This window comes from Myxocyprinus asiaticus, chromosome 17, assembly GCF_019703515.2.
Source record: "Myxocyprinus asiaticus isolate MX2 ecotype Aquarium Trade chromosome 17, UBuf_Myxa_2, whole genome shotgun sequence".
In the NCBI taxonomy this organism is placed as follows: domain Eukaryota; kingdom Metazoa; phylum Chordata; class Actinopteri; order Cypriniformes; family Catostomidae; genus Myxocyprinus; species Myxocyprinus asiaticus.
In genome coordinates, this window is record NC_059360.1 from 32,204,349 (window position 1) to 32,222,443 (window position 18,095).

The window sequence follows — 18,095 nt, forward strand, 5'->3', positions numbered from 1 at the left end:
TCTCTCTGAAAGGTTACTGCTTGTAGTCTGGCTCAATGTCCCACCAACAGTATTTATTTATTTCTCCCTGTTTTCTCCCCAATTTGAAATGCCCAATTCCCAATGCGCTCTAAGTCCTCGTGGTGGCGTAGTGATTCTCAGTTGCCTCCGCGTCTGAGACCGTCAATCCACGCATCTTATCACGTGGCTTGTTGAGCACATTACCACAGAGACATAGCGCGTGTGGAGGCTTCACGCTATTCTCCGCGGCATCCACGCACAACTCGCCATTGCCCCACCGAGAGCGAGAACCACATTATAGCCACTACGAGGAGGTTACCCCATGTGACTCTACCCTCCCTAGCAACCGGGCCAATTTGGTTGCTTAGGAGACTTGGCTGGATTACCTCAGCACGCCCTGGATTCGAACTCACGACTCCAGGGGTGGTAGTCAGCGTCTTTACTCGCTGAGCTACCCAGGCCTCCCTCCGCCCACAGTATTATTGGATTGGTTATATCTCAGTATGGCCAATCAACACTGTACTCTGTATTCATGGGGGAGAGGTGAGATGGAGGAAGGCAGCGAGAGAAAGATACATCACTAAGAGGACAAGCTGTTTTCAAAGGTAATGCAGATACTGAAGTTATCTGTAGTGCACTGGGGCGTGGATAGCACTGAACTTTCAGCGCTATATCCTTGAATATTTTTGTCTAGCACCAAACTCGCTTCATTAATCCTCTCGCACCGCACGCGTTGCCTCTCTCCACCGGCCTGCGACATGAGGCGTTGCGTAGTAGAGCTGAAGATGCAGTTATTTTAACGACAGCAGACCGTAGCGGAGAAATACAGTGAGCAGCAATATAGATGGATACCGGCATCTTTCGCTAAAATACACTGCAGAAAACGAAAATGAACAGAAACAATCTTCATGTGTCAGATATGACTCTGACAGTTCAGCTAAGCAAGGTTTGTGACACAATATATTGTGGTTCCAGAGCACCTTTAGACAAGAAACTTTTATTTTTTTTTCAGTCTAAAATTAGATTTATTAATCAAAATGTTTCGAGCCTATTGATAAAATTTGTTTACATTTTGTAAAATTAATCGGAGATAACATCATCTCTGGCATGGATGGCAAGAAAGACAACCAAAACTTTGAAATTAAGACTTCTCTACTTATGATGAAAAACATTTCCATTATTTGGTAGTCAGCCCATATATACTTAACTATAGGTACAATAATAGTATTTTTAAACTGCACTATTTAGATAGATATTAGATATTTATTTATATTTATTTATTTATTTATTTTTTGGTAGATTTGCATTTTAAGGAAAATATAAAAATGGTTAATTAAGACTTTTACATACATTTTCTCTCAGGGGTAATTTTTCCTATGTACTGTATATATAAATGGTAGAAGATCCCCCACAGTCGACTACTTTGGTTGTCTTTGGGCCACAATGTCCTCATTCTTGCCCAGTTCTTAAGAGATTTTTTGACTGTTGATTTAAAATTAAAATTTTACTGGAAATGTATATCAGCTCCAAATATCAGTTCTGTCTCCTTGATTACTAATAATCTTTATCTTATCGGCCCTGAAAAAAATATATCGGTCGACCCCACCTGCGTGAAGTTGACCCCCAACCCAACGCAAAACGTCGGCAAAATAGTCTCAATCGTTTGTGCTCCGTTTGTGCAGTAAAAATTTTCGTTTGTGCTGCTTCGGTTTTTTAGGTATTAAAATAATATTTATAGGTCATTCTGAGGTCACTCAGCCCCCCCACATGCTCCAAATTCACCCAAAATAGTCTCGTTTGTTTGTGCTTCGTTTGTGCTGGTTTGTGCCAGTAAAAGTTTCGTTTGTGCTGCTTCGGATTTTTAAATATTAGACACTGAATTGTCAATGTATTATAATAAAATAAAATAATACATAAAATACTGTGTGTGTGTGTGTGTGTGTGTGTGTGTGTGTGTATATATATATATATATATATATATATATATAAAAATCACTTACCCCAAACCTTTGAATGGTTGTGTATCATGGTTTCCACGAAAAAAAAAAAAAAAAAAAGCAGCAGTACAACTGTTTTCAACTGATAATAATAATGAAAGTTTCTTGAGCAGCAAATCAGCATATTAGAATGATTTCTGAAGGATCGTGTGATACTGATGACTGAAGTAATGATGCTGAAAATTCAGCTTTGATCACAGGAATAAATTACAGTTTACTATATATTCAGATAGAAAACAACTGTTTTACACTGGAATAATATTTCACAATATTACTGTTTTACTGTATTTTTGATCAAATAAATGCAGCCTTGGTGAGCAGAAGAGACTTCTTTCAGAAACATTAAAAAATCTTAATGTTTTCAAACTTTTGACTAGTACTAATATATATATATATATATACACACACACACACACACACACACACACACACGCACGTGGAAACTCGTGACTCAATGAATTAAGAATTAAGCCAAAATGATTTTACTTACTGTATACTATCGAACATCCTTTAACACAAATAATGGACCTTTAAAAACTTAAACTTAAAAATGTGATGATTTATCACATGAGTCCAGATGCCAGGCTTAAAACTGTGTATTCCTTTTTTTGTGTTTTAGAGAACTTGTTGTATTTAACCATTTCAGACATGAATTCAATCCATTTCTGAAATGTCCAGCAATCATTCGTCTGGATGAAAGGGACCCTGGCTCAAAATCAGTGTCATCACTACTGCCATTTGTTTCATGATCACATTCATGAGTAAACCCTAAAGCAGTCCAGATGTTGTGTCTATTTAATTTAACAAAAGTGTATAGAGCCTTTGCAGTGATCTTGTTTTCTAGCTGCTTACTAAGCTCTGTCTAGATGCTCTGATTAGGCATAGCTATGTTGCCATTTTGGACTATGGCCTCTTTTGATGAACACAGGACAGTGAAAATGGAATATCTGTCGACTGCTGGTTTCTTGGGCATCTGGCATAAGCAAAACATAATTACTCACTTAAATAATCCTGACACAAAAAATGTCATGTTCAGTATAAACTTGTTTTCATGTATTACTGTATTGGTCCAAATATAAGGATAATATAATATAGTAATAATATACAAGGATAATATATCTTATGTTAGGACCAATATGGTAATGTTGACCCCTAGATGCACAATGTATTCAAAAAAACATGGGTCACATGTGCAACTTTAATTAGCATATATTAGTATTAGCAATGCGTTTTCTGTTCAATAAACATTGACAATCTTAGCTCTCTTGAATGTTGTACCATTATTCTTTAAGTTAACAAATAATATTTTAACTGACAGTGTTAAAACATTGTACTTACATTGGCCAGAAATTTGATTTATATCGATTTTTTCTCTACTAACTCTACACTAATTTCCACAAGAGCATCTTGAACAGAAGTGTCACTTGCGCCTAGTGGTGGCAGTGAAGTGTAGCAGATGATACTCCATGTAAATAAATAAAAAGTTCAATCAGGAAAGACCAGTGAATGAAGTAAAGATAATTGTTTATTGAACAAATGATGTGATGGTTAGTCTTGACAGAAAGTCTTCGGCAATTCGACTCTAAAAGTGTGTTCACATCGAGATTTGCGCTTTTGTTCTCGTGCCCAGAGCTGAGCGAAAGTGAGTGACAGAAAAAGAGTCCGACAGACACCAGATGAATATTGAGCTGCTGCTGTCAGAACACCAATAAGTTTTTAATAAACACCATAGTGACTACAAAAACATTGATAAGAAGGAGTTGTTGTTGTATTAAAACATCTTCATCCAACATTTTGGTAAGAGATTGAAATGACAAACCCGAAATAAAATGCTCACTGCTCATAAATTGTACTGACTACACACAAAACAAGATAGACCTATTTAAGAAATATATAATATAGTAGCCTAATATATAGTAATCAGAATGACCCAGACTGCTACTAACCATTTTTTTTTATTTTTGTGACCATTAAGTGATCTATTTTATTCTGTCAGTATTGTATTCAATAAATATCAGCATTTATAATTCACCTGTAATTCAGTGTCTAATATTTAAAAAACCGAAGCAGCACAAACGAAACTTTTACCGGCACAAACGAAGCACAAACAAACGAGACTATTTTGGGTAAATTTGGAGCATGTGGGGTGGGGGGGGCTTAGTGACCTCAGAATGACCTATAAATATTATTTTAATATCTAAAAAACCGAAGCAGCACTAACGAAATTTTTTACAGCACAAACCAGCACAAACGATTGAGACTATTTTGCTGACGTTTTGCGTTGGGTGGGGGGCCAACTTCACGCAGGTGTCGACCCCTAGTAAGCACTAATCCTTCCTGTATGCATCCTGGCAGCAGTGAAGCACCACCCCTCACATGTCAATCAGCTGCTGCACTAAAACAAAAAAAGAGTTTAAAGTTTGCCGGTTACGAGCGGCTTTAAAAGGAAATAACCATCCGATCTGAACATTTTAAAAAGCAGATACATACACAATTACGAGAGCTTCAGGGATCTTCTTAAGTGTGTCTGATATCAACACAGTTGACAAGCAATAACATCTGAAGCTCCTTAAATACATGCAAGGGTTCGCCTTATGCAATTTAAGATTTTACATAGATTTTATTGGACCCCCTCTAGATTGTATAGGCTTGGTCTTAAGGACACACCCACCTGCTGGCGATGCCATACTGAAGATGGAGACACCATCCATGTTTTTTGGGGGTGCCTTAAGATCCAAGAATTTTGGCTGAAGGTGCAAAGTTTTGTGTGTGATGTGTTGGGCACTTAGGTCTCGTTCTGCCCCAGACTCTGTATTTTGGGAGATAGGGAGGTCATGGATTTGGTAGATAAGCACATGAAGGACTGGGTTTTGAGCGGTGTGATGATTGGTAGACAGGTTATTTTGAGGAGTTGGAAGTCGGATGGAGCACCCTCGTTCCCGGAGTGGTGTGCGGAGATGGGGAGGGTGGCTGCCTTCGAGGAGGGGTCGAGCATTGGGATGGGGGTTAGGGAAACTTACAATAAGAAATGGGGCAATTATTTAGCATTTTTGAGGGAATCTCGAGGTGGGGCGGTGGAGGGAGTAATTTAAAGTTTTTTTTTTATTATTTATTTTTTATTTATTTTTATTTTTATTATTATTATACTTGATTATTGTATGTTATTTTATGTTGTTGTTTTAGTTTTGTGTGTGTGTGTCTATATTCTATTGACCACAGGGGTGTTCGTGGGGGGGTCAGGGTGGTTTGAGAGTTTGGTAGGGGGAGGGGATATAGTGGGGGTTTAATGTTAAAAGTTTTTGATTCATTATATAGATGTTGTTTTATTTCTTGTGTTAATTTATGAATCAATAATTTTTTTTAATAACAATACAGGTAATCCACTAAAATAACGGATAATTCAGCTTGACATGTTGCGTTTGTGCTTAGATAAAATTACTACCGCATCTGAGAGAAACACCGCTGTGCGTTTTCTTTCATGTATTTTTTTTCTCGCGTCCTTTGTCTTTCAAAATTTGTTGCACTTTAATATCATGCTGTAGCACACTAACACAGTGATTGATGTATGTCACTAAATCCGAAACAAAATGGTCATAGGAGACGTATTTAAGCGACAAGGTATGTGTCTCACTTGGCCACATGTGATGGGATCATGATCTACATGCTTCTGAATGGCTGAAGGGAAGTCGGGCGGCTGCTCCCGGGTCCTAGTGCCTGCCCATACAATCTCTGTCAGTGTGACCAATACAGAGATGCGACTTTTCTATTTTTTTTTTTTTTATTTAACCGAAACAAATTTTCCTCATTTTATAAAAATGGTTTCCTTTATCTGTGCAGTACAAGACTTGGTGACTTTTTCACTATTTGCCATTTGATCATACAAAAAAAAAGAAAAAAAGAAAGTGGGGCTAGATTTACGGAAGCACTGAACCGCAAGGTGGAAAACAAATAAATACATAATGGTGAAAAAAAATAAATAAATAGTATCTCAGTTCCTTCCTGAGCCTATGTCTTAAATTTTTTTCTCTCTTCCAAAAAATGCATGCGGTACCAACCTTGGCCACCAGCTGCCACTATCAGTAAACATGTAATCTTATGCTTTTAATGCTTTCTCTGTTGCTATATAGCTGAATAATACATTTATTATTTATTTAAGTGTTTGCAAACCTAATCAGACATATGTAACCAGACAAAATCAGGTTACATATGTTTGATATGACATTTGTTGTCATGTAACAACTGGAGTTATTTTTTTTGTTTGAAATTGTTGGTCTTTCTAAACCATCTATGCTGTTTGCTCAGTGTTACATGGTGGAAGCGAAGGAATGTATTGAGGAAAACGGGAAACATGGGGAAATTATTATTATGTCTGTCCTTTTGAAGTGTTAGGGGTACATCTGGTAATGTTAATATTGTTGTAAGTAATCTAATTTCTAAACGAAAAGATCATTTATAAATTAAATCCTCGCGACTGAACGGGGATGTCATGTGCAGACTTTCATGGTGGAATTTAATTATAATAATATATTTTAATATAACAAGTTGTCTGTGCTTTTGAAACACACTGTCTACTGCAGAAGTGAAGAGTTCCAGATGAAGAATGTCAAATAAATATCCAAATATTGTCGGTCTGTCTAAACATAAGCTAGACACTTACACCGATGTAAAATGCTGTTCCCAAACAAATTGGTGAGGGGTGAGGAATCACCTATAGTATCGCTCCCCGTGTTCCGCCGGGGGAAGAATAGTAGGCTACACACACCTGTTTTGTATTAGCAGTATGGGCGTGAAGCTATAAAAGTATAATAATTTCTGTTGTTAGGGGGGTTTTGGTACTGCTAGTTTTTTTTTGACGGAGGCCTCCCTGGAGAAAAGAAACCCACAAGCATGTAAAACAAATAACCCAACAACAAAATGTACTGCTGGCTTCCTAACCCGCTACCGGACGTGGGATACAGCATTCGTAGAACACATCAACAGCGGCCGCCTAAACCTCGAGTTCAAGATTACCCCTAAGTCGCAAATAACCACTCCCAATTTACTCACGGCGTTTTCGCAATAACAGCCAGCCCATGGCAGCTCCGGCAAAAAAAAAAAAAAAAAGACACCTTTGGTGGACTATTGAAAATGAATGGGAATGACCAAAAATCAGAGCGTTTTTTTATCTGTCAAATAACAGAAAAAAAACAGACAGAAGTTACAGGGTGAGACTCTTAACAAACATCTTCAGTGCAAAACACACACACCCACTCACACACAAACACCCACTCACACACAAGCACACGCACACACAAATGAACTGATGAGACTATAAAACGGCATTTGTTTTTACATTTGTCAAAAAATGAATAAATCAGTCTCAATGCGAAACACACACACTCAGCAATGAAGGGGTGAGACGATAACACACTCACAATGCAGAACACACACACACACACACACACAGACAGGACCAGGGCATTAATAAGTGGAGCTCTACAGACATCTTTTGGTCATTGTTGGCATTACAAGTCATCTGTTGTTTTTCAGCTGATGACAGCAATCACACACACACACACAGACACACACACACACTTTGCTAAATATATTTTTACTATGAAAGTTTGACATTTTTACTTTGATTCTTCTGTTTCATACTCTAATTGAATTTTCAGAATTTTGTAGTTAATTTCTGTTTCTTGATGTTCATGTTCTTTACATCATTATGCATTTACTTTGAGTTGCTACATTTTTATGTTTGAAATAAATTAGTGGTAGAAAAAGTATTATTCTGTGTCTTCACTTTGTAACATCATGGTCAGGTTTGATTGCAAGCATAATGACATTATCTGCAAAAACTGACACTTCAAATCAATTTGAAACTAAACTTTGACAAATAATAGTTTTATAATGTTTAAATATATAGCCAAATGCATATTTTCTGATAAAATGTAAAATTAATTTACAACAAGCCATCAGACTACACAGTAGGTGGTTACAGCCATCTACTGGCAATTACTGGCGTGACATGATTTTCATTTCATGTTATTTATATTTTGTTCACCAGATGGCAGCAATCTGCCTCCAATTTATGTCACATTCTCATATTTTCTTCATGTTTCAACTTAAATAAGTGTAGGTTCTGAATTTTTATTAATATTATTATTTTTATTTTTTTCAAAAATGTGCTTATTTGTATATGCAAACTTAAGGTAAAATGTATAAATGTACATGTAAGTAAGATCAAAATAGCATAAAATCCCAAAAGAAATGCATAATTTTATTGTTCTTACTTCAGGAAAGAAGAAATGGTATCATAATCATCATAAAAAAGGGCTACACATCTGACCCTTCCAGTCAAAATGACTGCAAATACCAAAGGGTGTTGCCATTTTTCAATACCATGGGAGGGTTAATCACTTATAAAGCTTATTTTTTAAGTACAGAATACCAAAGCTTTTGTAATTAATTATTTCTTTGTCTAGAAATAGTATAATCTGTAAGTGCTGAGTAACATCACTTGAAACCCTAAAAATATGATGTAAAGTCATTGCTGTCCTGTATTGGGACATATGTTGTACAAAATAAAACTCTTATTTGTAAAACATGTGAGAAATCCTTTAAAAGTGGCAAATTCATAGGCACAATGATTTATACCTTGCCCAGATTTTCTGAAGTTACTCAATTAAAATTGTCCTAATTAGTCTAGCAAAATGTGCAGAATCATTTGGAAATATTAGAAGAATGTTGTGTTGTGTCAGCTTTCTGATAATTGTATCATCATATGTTATTAGACTGTATTTAAAGAGCTTGACCTATAATGATAATAAAGCATATTATTAACAGCCTCTCCCATACTGATAACAGCATGTTATGCATTTTCATGGAAACTAAACCTTGCGCAGAATAGAAACTTCAAGGAAGATCCTGAGCCCATGCGTTTAATTGTGTTTTGTTCTCGTGCCCAGAGCTGAGCGAAAGTGAGTGACAGAAAAAGAGTCTTTTTAGAGATAAGACTGCATCCTCCATTATAAATACATTACGAGCTCATACAAAGTGCAAAGTGGAGTGCAAATAGCCCCGCTGTGTGGCAGGTGCCACTCTGGTATTAAATTGTGCTGCCTTTGTAAATTTGTGTATTTTGTTTAGAATAACATTGAACTTGTTCAAATTCATAGAACATGAAAAAAAACAAACAAAAACAAAAAAAACAATGCACTCTATGTAAATTTATTTACCAGAAAATAGATGGTTTAGATTAAAGTATATATACAAGGTAAATATCTTAAACTGTTGCTCTTTATATCAGTGAAGAGCATCTCACAGACAATGTCATAAAACATGAATGTTCACCAAATCGTTTGTTTCTTTTTAAACATTATAATAAATAAAAAATAACAATAAAATAAAAATCCTATTACGCATGAACCAAGGTAATATATACTCACTGAGGAAAAGTTGGTATGGAAATAATGACATATGTCTTTGGCAGTATGCCTATTATGAATTACAGATTATTTACTGCTGCTTGCAGTAGTGATTCTTGTTCTCTTGATGCTGATTTCAGAGAGATTTCCCTTTATGGTTCAATTTCAAGCATTTTCTAACATAACCTTATCTCATACCAAAGAGCATCTGGAACTGTATTACCTCAAAGTATATTTATATTGATAGCAACACTAAAAAACAAAAAAACACCGAAGAATAAAACCTGTATCAGAGCAGTGTCATTCAAGTCTAACCAGTCCCTTGTGTATTAATGCCACTAAAGTGGTTGAGTTTGTGGCAATCCATCTGACTGCACAGAAATTTGTACCAGAGAGAACTAAAACATGGAATTAGGGGCATGTTACAGTATGTCCTAAAACCTCATCATAAAGTTCAAAAGTTTGTGCTTGTGAAGGAAGGCTTTAAAACTTTATGACGGCCACATATTAAACCGCTTTGCATTTCAGAGGAAACAAATGATACAGCATAGAAATTTCAGAGAGGAGGATCTGAGTCTAGCAAAGTCTAGCGACCTTGTTAAGGAAGATAAGATGATGGTTTTATGCACTTGATTATTCTAAATACAGCATGAGCTCAAAGCAGCTCACAAGAAAACAAATCATACTGCTGGTGGAAACATTTCTCAAACCAGACCACTGCCACCCATTATGATGGAGTAAGTACTTCACAATTTAGTTATTTTTATGTAGTTAGAAGAATCCAGTTAAGCTTGCTTTTTTCTTCATCATGTGATCTTTCTCGTTCTCATTTTCCCCCCTCAATTTTATACTTTATTTTAAATGTTAATTTTGCATTTAGAAGTAGCTTACAGTACAGAACATAGCAACATATGTTGGGCAATTAATGTTACAGAACATGCGGATATATTCACAGCAAGAGGTGTCCCATTATTCAAAATTACATATTTTTCACATTGATGAGTTCCAAGCTCATCTGTCAGGCTAGCACAACTAAAACTGTTTGTTAAAATTCATGGCTCTTTTTTTAATTATTTTTTTTAATTTGTATTTATTACTACTTATGTTTTCTTTAGAATTCAGTTCTTGCTATGATGGTTTATATTGCAAAGTATCCAGCCAATATGATTTTTACTGTTTTATACAGTGAAGTTTACCTTTGGATTTTAATACTGTTCCTCTGGAATTTTGGATGTAGGATGGTCAGTCAATGATTAAATGGACTTCAACAATGTAAGGTCCTAAATAACAATATTCAGTAAATAAATTATAATTGTAACAAAATAGATTTTTTTTCTTGATCGTACCACAATGAAATTTGTATGTTTGTATCGAAGAATTGTTAACATTTCAAGTGCTGCTCTTTTCTTTTAAGCTTGTTTATTTATCAACACACAACTGGATTTTCAACTGTTGCTTTCTTGGCACTGATTTGACACACTAGTGTTATAATTGTGTATTATTTATAATTGATATATAAACTCTTCATCTATCTGTCTACATTTTTTCTGTACTTCCATCCTGCCTCTGAAAAAATGCCTTGAGAAGCTAGAATGCCACTTTACCTGGGATCTGAAGTGCTATAAAAATGAACTCCAGGGCTTGGTGAAGAACTATGATGTGGATCTACAGGTGCACGCTTGGTTAGGCCACAACTACAACCCGCAGGGCTATTTCCAACATACATGCTCTTGGCTTCAATGAAGAGGCACTGATGTATTTGCACAAAACAGAAAGTGTGATCCAGTAGCAAGGAACAGAAGAGGCTGGAGCCAGGCTGCAGGTGAACAAATCTAACCTGGCTTGGGTGCACTTTCTCTTGGGAAACACAAGCAAAGGTTACCAAGAGGAGTTAAAAAACTTCAGCAAATGCACCCTGCTCCATTTGGATGCTCTTTACACCCAGAGGTTAGTGGGGAAAAGGGCTGGATATTAGTGAAGTTTAGTAAGTCCAAGAAACGACGATCGGTTGATTTCTTTAGGGAGGCTTTGGAAGCAGAACCAGAAAGGAAGGAATGGCATAAAGATCTTGCCAGAGCAATGTCCAAGCCAACACTTAAGCCTGAATTTACCACAGATGAGGTTCTAGAGCAGTTGGAAAGGGAAAAAGAGAAAGACCAAGACAGTTTGGTCCTACATGTCCTTTATCTACTTAAACTGTCTGAGGTGCAGACAGAAAACACTGATAGTAAAGTGTACAGTTATCTTGAATGAATCCTTGAAACAGGAAACATGGAGGGCTTGGGTGTTATCCTCCAGTATTTCAAAAGCATTTCCATGGATAAAGCTATTCAAGAAGGAGAGAGAGAGTTTGAGAAATGTTCCCCACCTCAGTATTGAATCACCTGGAGAATTGCTACAAATGGAAGGTTTACCAAGAAAAGGAAGACAACAATGAAAAGCTGATTTGGGCTCAGAGGTCCATTGAGCTCTTTGAGGAGGTTGTCAGGCATTGCCCTGAAGGTTTCAGAGGAAAGATACCCCTTGCATCAATGTACTATAATGAACACAACATTGAGAGGGCAAATGAGATATACAAGGAGCTCCTATTAAAGGAAGATGATCTCCCTCCTCGTAGATGACAACATCTCTAATATAGTTATGCCTGCTATCTATATAATTCTAGACAGTCTAAAGAGGATGAATCAATCCTTTTTCACATGAAGGCCACAAAAATCTCAGATATTACAGATGACAAATTGAAGAGTATAAAAGTCCTTCAAAAGACTTTAAAGAGGTGCAGAAATCCTCGCTGTGAGGAAATGTTTTATTTACAGCAGAGAAATCAATAAGAAAAAAATGCAATGTGTTACTTCAGACAAATGATCAGTTCTGTCACAAGGACATGTACAAGAGATCTTAATTAAAAACAAATAATTATGGTGCATATTCTCTTAGTTTTACCCTAGCTTGCACTATAATGGAGAAATTGTGCTCAGCCAGGAACAGATGTACATTATAACAGTTGTTGACATTTAAGCATAAAAATTTGAGAAAAACTAAGTGACAACATATCACATAATGTCCATTAATCAGTCTACTCGATTACATTTTTAAGCATATTTTTTTCAAGTTGTGTATTTTGGTAAAATGTATTTTTGTAACACCATCAAATTTGTTCAAGAATTTTTCATATGCACTCCAAAAAATAAATAAATACATTAAAAAATGAAACGTGGCTGCTCTTGGCCCAAAGAATGTACATTAATTTGAAACTAAATAAGAAGTCATCATGTATGTACATTAAAAGTTAAATGATTCCATTAAGAAAAACTGGAAAAGTCGTATCTTCAGTTGGGTGAATGAAACTTGTGAGTTGTGTTGCATGCATGGGACTTGATAGGGATCTTTTGTGTTAGTAAGAGGTGAACTCATTTCTCTCCAGATATTGATCATTTGTACGTTTTTTTTATTTTATTATTATTTATTTATTTGTATTTATTTATTATTTATTTATTGTAAATGTGGTTGTTTTACTACTCATGGAAGCACAAATGGAATGAACATGTAAATAAATTGTTATAAAACAGAAACTGATTTCATTCTCATTTTCAGACTGTTCTTATGGCTTTGCTTTTCTCAATAATTATATTTTAGCAATAGAAGACCAGGAATAATAATATAATTTGTGTTGTGTAATTCTGACACTGACTTTTTCCATATTGGGGTTCATAAAGTCTGGTCATCCAATCATTATCTGAATAAGGATCACATTGATGGTAGTACAAAAATGTTAAAAATAATTAAAAAATACATCTGATTTAATGGGTTCCGCTGTTTTAAAACAGTGAGCATGACTTAGTTTGTAAACACAGTAGCGCATTTTGTGATTTATACAGACTATAAATACACATTAATAAGAATTAATAACTGGCAACAAATTTTGTGATTAACCTTGTGAGATATGAGAGCTGGCTGCTGGGGTTGGATGGGGTGAAGGGCAAATGAAGCTGTGCCCAATCACAAGAGCTGAAATAATTCATGCCAGGCAAAATATAACAGCAAAAGAAAAAGAAAAGAAAAAAAAATCCACTATTACATTTCCACGACTTTTCACAAAAGGAAAAAATATAGAGCTGTGAAATATGAGAAAAAAGAAGATGCTAAATTTACTGTCACTCCCTCAGCAGCTGTTAAACTAATTCCAGGGCAACATAACACAAAGCATATAAATGTACAACAAATAATTTAAACATTTAAAATATAAAAAAGTTTGCTAGATTTACATTGCTTAAATAAGGCAATCACTTTGGGTAAGAAACAGATAAATATTGAAGTCCTTTTTTTTTTCTATAAATCTCCACTTTCAGGAACAAAACATCATATTTTCATCAAATTTAGTACATCAGTAGCTGCATTTACATGGACACTTTTTTTAATCGGAATTAAATGAATCCGATCGATGATTCAGAACGTATTGTTTACATGAGGCTAAATAAAGTGATCGGGTTGATGTGCGCATTTATATGTCAAAAGCATTAAATCTGAATTGATCTTGTGACATGCATACACTGCACAGTTATTCAGCATTTCCTCACCGTTTAACAATGCGTGAATGAACCTGCACGACCACGAACATTCGCCATAACACATCATAATCCGCCATAACAAATTAAAGTGAAACTGGAGTGCTTAGTTTATACTGTATTTGATAAGTTTACACCTCATTTATATTTTCGCGGGAGTTTGGTGCAAGCCTCTGGTTTTAATAAACAATATCTTCATCTTTGAAATATTAGAGGTCAATAGTGTGTGACTCTTCGATCTTCTATTGATCACACGTTTTCTCAGAGGTCAGCCTTCCCTCCTCATCATGTGCACAATGTCCCAGTTTCAGAAAGCAATCTGATCAAGTGTTTACATGGCAAATATTTTCCTCTGTATAGAAAAAAAAAAAAAAAAAATAATATTATATATATATATATTATTATTATTATTTTATTTGTTTATTTATTATTCAGTCTTTTTCTCTGTTTGTCTCTCATTGTTCCAACAAGGGGAAAGGAACGTGAAGGGGTGAAAACCCTATGCACACCAACCAACAACTCGTGTGTCATGATATCCAAGGTTCTGGTATTACAGGTATCCAAAGGCTAAGCATGCACAAGCATAGCCAATTCATCACAAATATCATTACATGTTAAAATGCACTTGCCCCAAGTACCCTTCTGTACATACACTATTGGCAGTAACTGAATATAGCCTCTAAAGTACAGAGAACGGTGACATACAAATATGCGTTGCTTATGTCTTTTAGGGAAGATTATAGTTGCCATTTTAAGATGTTTTTTTTTTTAAAACATTATTGCTTTTTTTTTTATTTTTTAGAGTGGAACAAGATGTAATTTAAACTACATGTATATGACATTTCAATATCTTTTCCAATTTGCATTGACAATATTTAACAATTTTCAACTTTTTACACACAAAAACTATATATACAGGTGCATCTCAATAAATTAGAATGTTGTGGAAAAGTTCATTTATTTCAGTAATTCAACTCAAATTGTGAAACTCGTGTATTAAATAAATTCAGTGCACACAGACTGAAGTAGTTTAAGTCTTTGGTTCTTTTAATTGTGATGATTTTGGCTCACATTTAACAAAAACCCACCAATTCACTATCTCAAAAAATTAGAATACATCATAAGACCAATAAAAAAAACATTTTTAGTGAATTGTTGGCCTTCTGGAAAGTATGTTCATTTACTGTATATGTACTCAATACTTGGTAGGGGCTCCTTTTGCTTTAATTACTGCCTCAATTCGGCGTGGCATGGAGGTGATCAGTTTGTGGCACTGCTGAGGTGGTATGGAAGCCCAGGTTTCTTTGACAGTGGCCTTCAGCTCATCTGCATTTTTTGGTCTCTTGTTTCTCATTTTCCTCTTGACAATACCCCATAGATTCTCTATGGGGTTCAGGTCTGGTGAGTTTACTGGCCAGTCAAGCACACCAACACCATGGTCATTTAACCAACTTTTGGTGCTTTTGGCAGTGTGGGCAGGTGCCAAATCCTGCTGGAAAATGAAATCAGCATCTTTAAAAAGCTGGTCAGCAGAAGGAAGCCTGAAGTGCTCCAAAATTTCTTGGTAAACGGGTGCAGTGACTTTGGTTTTCAAAAAACACAATGGACCAACACCAGCAGATGACATTGCACCCCAAATCATCACAGACTGTGGAAACTTAACACTGGACTTCAAGCAACTTGGGTTATGAGCTTCTCCACCCTTCCTCCAGATTCTAGGACCTTGGTTTCCAAATGAAACACAAAACTTGCTCTCATCTGAAAAGAGGACTTTGGACCACTGGGCAACAGTCCAGTTCTTCTTCTCCTTAGCCCAGGTAAGACGCCTCTGACGTTGTCTGTGGTTCAGGAGTGGCTTAACAAGAGGAATACGACAACTGTAGCCAAATTCCTTGACACGTCTGTGTGTGGTGGCTCTTGATGCCTTGACCCCAGCCTCAGTCCATTCCTTGTGAAGTTCACCCAAATTCTTGAATCAATTTTGCTTGACAATCCTCATAAGGCTGTGGTTCTCTCGGTTGGTTGTGCATCTTTTTCTTCCACACTTTTCCCTTCCACTCAACTTTCTGTTAACATGCTTGGATACAGCACCCTGTGAACAGCCAGCTTCTTTGGCAATGAATGTTTGTGGCTTACCCTCCTTGTGAAGGGTGTCAATGATTGTCTTCTGGACAACTGTCAGATCAGCAGATTTTGTAGCCTAGTGAACCAAACTGAGAGACCATTTTGAAGGCTCAGGAAACCTTTGCAGGTGTTTTGAGTTGATTAGCTGATTGGCATGTCACCATATTCTAATTTTTTGAGATAGTGAATTGGTGGGTTTTTGTTAAATGTGAGCCAAAATCATCACAATTAAAAGAACCAAAGACTTAAACTACTTCAGTCTGTGTGCATTGAATTTATTTAATATACGAGTTTCACAATTTGAGTTGAATTACTGAAATAAATGAACTTTTCCACGACATTCTAATTTATTGAGATGCACCTGTATATATATATATATTCCAAACTTTTGGCCCCCAGTATAATGTACAGATTTAGCTGTTTCGGAAGGAAATTGTTACTTTAATTCAACAAAGTGGCATTCAACTGATCACAAAGTATAGTCAGGACATTACTGATGTAAAAAACAGCACCATCACTATTTGAAAAAAGTCATTTTTGATCAAATCTAGACAGGCCCCATTTCCAGCAGCCATCACTCCAATACCTTATCCTTGAGTAATCATGTTAAATTGCTAATTTGGTACTAGAACATCACTTGCTATTATATCAAACACAGTTGAAAGCTATTTGTTTCATTAAATGAAGCTTAACATTGTCTTTGTGTTTGTTTTTGAGTTGCCACAGAATGCAATAGACTGGCATGTTTTAAGGTCAGTATTAGCTCATTAACATTTTTCTCTAGAAACTCATCAGTCAAACATTGTTTTGAGGAATGAAGGCTGTACAATGCTTGAAAATGTCAAAAAACTGAAGATTTCGTAGAAAGGTGTACACTACAGTCTTCAAAGATAAAGGACAACTGGCTCTAACAAGGACAGAAAGAGATGTGGAAGGCCAGATGTACAACTAAACAAGAGGATAAGTACATCAGAGTCTCTAGTTTGAGAAATAGACACCTCACATGTCCTCAGCTGACAGCTTCATTGAATTCTACACTACTCAACATCAGTTTCATGTACAACAGTAAAGAGAAGACTCAGGGGTGCAGGCCTTATGGGAAGAATTGCAAAGAAAAAGCCACTTTTAAAACAGAAAAACAAAAAGAAATTGTTAGAGTGGACAAAGAAACACAGACATTGGACAACAGATAATTGGAAAAGAGTGTTATGGATCTTAAACACATTGAGCTTTTGTGGGATCAGCTGGACGTGCGTGAGAAGTGCCCGACCAGACAGCCACATCTATGGCAAGTGCTACAGGAAGTGTGCGCTGAAATGTCACCTGAGTATCTGGACAAACTATCAGCTAGAAAGCCAAGGATCTGCAAAGCTGTCATTGTTGCATGTGGGAGATTTTTTTTGATGAGAACTCTTTGAAGTAGTTTAAGAAGTAATGAACATTTTTTTTCAAATTGTAATAGTAATTTTTCACGTTTTTAATGTCCTGACTATACATTGTGATCAGTTGAATGCCACTTTGGTGAATAAAAGTACCAATTTCTTTCCACAAGAGCAAAATCTGTACATTATTCCAAACATTTGGCCGCCAGTGTGTATATATATACATATCTATATAAAGAACACAATACATTGCAACAACCACACACACACACACGCATTTTCATATAGGTTAGGTCTTGGGTGGAATCACTCCAATATTACCACTGAAATGTTTCCATATGGCATAAAACTTATGGACTTTACTCCTTAGTGAGAACTTAATTTTTTCCAGCTGGAGGTATTGTATAACATCTCTTGTCCAAGTAAAGTGAGTGGGTGGCTTTTTTTATCTTCTTGCTTTATTTCAGTTCAGTAAAATCAATCTTTGTGCAAGGAGTGTCAGTGTAATAAATAGAATCATAATGTATTGACTCTTTGATAGTGCTATGTAATCCTCATAGCCCCAAAGAGAGCTAAGAACTGGGTCAGGATCCAGATCTTCCTATAATATCAGATAATGTT

At 35.9% G+C, this 18,095-nt stretch overlaps 1 pseudogene; it reads left to right on the forward strand.

Annotated features, from left to right (window-relative positions):
- The first annotated feature begins 10,918 nt into the window (after nt 1–10,918).
- On the forward strand, nt 10,919–12,937 carry LOC127454964 (interferon-induced protein with tetratricopeptide repeats 1-like; annotated as a pseudogene).
- The last annotated feature ends 5,158 nt before the right edge of the window (nt 12,938–18,095 follow it).